This window comes from Triticum aestivum, chromosome 1A (genome assembly GCF_018294505.1).
Source record: "Triticum aestivum cultivar Chinese Spring chromosome 1A, IWGSC CS RefSeq v2.1, whole genome shotgun sequence".
Classification (NCBI taxonomy): Eukaryota; Viridiplantae; Streptophyta; class Magnoliopsida; order Poales; family Poaceae; genus Triticum; species Triticum aestivum.
Window position 1 is genome coordinate 545862250 of NC_057794.1, and position 2395 is coordinate 545864644.

General features: G+C 43.7%; 1 non-coding gene across 1 annotated transcript; it reads left to right on the plus strand.

The window, feature by feature from the left end:
- Positions 1-470: 470 nt before the first annotated feature.
- On the plus strand, positions 471-558 carry TRNAM-CAU (transfer RNA methionine (anticodon CAU)). Its single transcript is given in 2 exon segments — positions 471-508; positions 523-558. It is a non-coding gene; the product is annotated as a tRNA-Met (tRNA).
- Positions 559-2395: the final 1837 nt, after the last annotated feature.

Genomic DNA, 2395 nt, shown 5'->3' on the forward strand with positions numbered 1-2395 from the left:
GCAAAAAAAAAAACGCACACACATGACACCACTCCAAAACACCGGACCCGGAGAGCTAGCAGCTAATGCCCTCCCTTCCCTGGCTTCCTGTGTGGATCGTATTTGGAGTTGGCTCCTCCATAGTCGTAGTCCTGAACCTCCGTCAGAACTATCATCCTGCTGTGACTCTGCATCTGGAGACGGTAAAGAGAAGTGTGACCCTGGGTTAAACAAACGGAAAAGGACCAGCAGACTTCATAAGCAGTTCTGTGTGTTGTAGTTTAATTAGTAGTGCCATCTTCAGTCAATCACCTGACCAGTACTAGCATTTGACATTTTGTTATCATGAATGTGAGAAAATGGGGAATAATGATTTGGTGAGATACAGTCATTCCTTGAGTAGCGTTAAACTGAACACAGTGAACCACTCATGATTTGCAATGGTCCTGCTGCTGAACAAGGACGTTTGTTTCGCTTGTTAAGCAACAAGTGGGGTGGTGGCGCAGTTGGCTAGCGCGTAGGTCTCATAACTGAATGCGAGTGATCCTGAGGTCGAGAGTTCGAGCCTCTCTCACCCCACCATTTATAAGACCTTGTAGTGATGAAACGCTCTGCGGCAACTTGGGTCGCCGCATGTGCACCTGATTCGTCAGGTGAACTGAGCTAGTCTGAACATTGTGTTCTTTTTCTTAATTTTTTGTTCAGCCTTTAACAGTGCCTTCATCTGTCGTTAGACCTGTAATGAAGCGCTTGGAGATGCCATCTTCACTAATCCATTCATTCAGATAGGTTCAGCGCACCATCATGAGCAGCGACCAATTACTCGAACTTTTTTTTAAAACTTTTCTTTCTTTTCAATAAAACCAACACTAGAAGCTTAGCTAAGCCATCTCATTTCAACATGACCCGTACGTGATGCACTGATGCCTATCTTCTCTCAAGAAAATTCCCGGTTCGAGGGATTTCTTTCTCCCAAATACTCCTAGAAGCTTGTTCAAAAAAATTTTTTACTCCTAGAAGCTACGGCCAATATTAAGCAGGCACAAATGACGGGAAAGCTACGTATCTACGGGTTAGCCAGACAATCGCCATGGTTGGTTCTGAGATTTCCCTTCCCTGCCGAACTGGACTTTTGGAGTGCTTCATTTTAACTCTTAAGATTACAACATCACAGTACAGCTAAAAATAATAGATACTCCTCATTTTGTAATGCACCACTCTCTTTTTATCTGTTACGAGTATTCTTTTACCTCAAATACTCCTGATTTGTAATACCAGATCGACAATCTAACTGTCTCAGATAACAAAATGCCCTGAATAGTGAACACGCACACACATGACACTAGTCCAAAACACCGGACTCTGTCGAATGGTTGGGAGAGCGAGCTATTAGCTAGTGCCTAGTGTCCTCCGTTCCCGGGCCTCCTGCGTGGATCGTGTCTGGAGTTGGCTCCTCCATAGTCGTAGTCCAGAAAATCCGTCAGAATCCTCATCCTGCTGTTACTCTGCATCCGAAGATGGTAAAGAGAAGTGTGACCCTGGGTTAAACAAACGGAAAAAGATCAGTAGACTTTATAAGCAGTTCTGCCTGTTGATCTGTGTACGTATCTAGAGCCATACACAATTGTAGTTTAGTACCATCTTCAGTCAATCAGCATTTGACATTTTGTTATCATGAATGTGAGAAAATGAAAAATAATGTAACGGAGTGTACATAATGACACTAGCTCTGCCATTCCCTTCAATTTCTCTCAGACGGACCAAGCAACATTAATAATTAACAAAATGCCATACTTTTCATAGATGACACCATATGTTTGACATAACCCAAGTCTACCAATTCTTTCGGATTATTAACATATGCAGACCTTGATGTCAAAAACATACAGACCTTTGTCACTTTGGAGGCATCCCTATCACGTTCTGTCGTTGAAACTTCTCCTGGATGCGCTGAAGCCAGATAAACTAATGAAGCTCATTCGCATTAGGGTAAACCGATGAAAAAGAGGCAAGAGGGAAGAAACATCGTACCTGAAGATGATGCAGTGATCAACAGGGCCATCAAGAAGACGGCGGTGAAGACGGGCATTGTCAGTTTAGCCATCCGATTTCTTGTACCACTCCTACCTGTGCTATGAGTTAGTCATCTTATCTCCTCCTTATATACTGGCGATGAGTGGAGTGTGCAGCTGTAAGAGGGCAAGTGGCGGCACCTTTTTTGCAATGGTGCAAATGATTCAGGTCACCATTGATTTGGTCTATGCGACAGTGATGAATCTGATCAGAACAATGTCAACCACTACGTATGGTGCTTCATTTGCCCGAGATCATGCATGCATATGCTTCCAGCTTCAGAAGTGCACGAGCTGGTCTGGTCGTCCTCGACAACATCGATTGTTTGGCCTTTTCAGTTTTC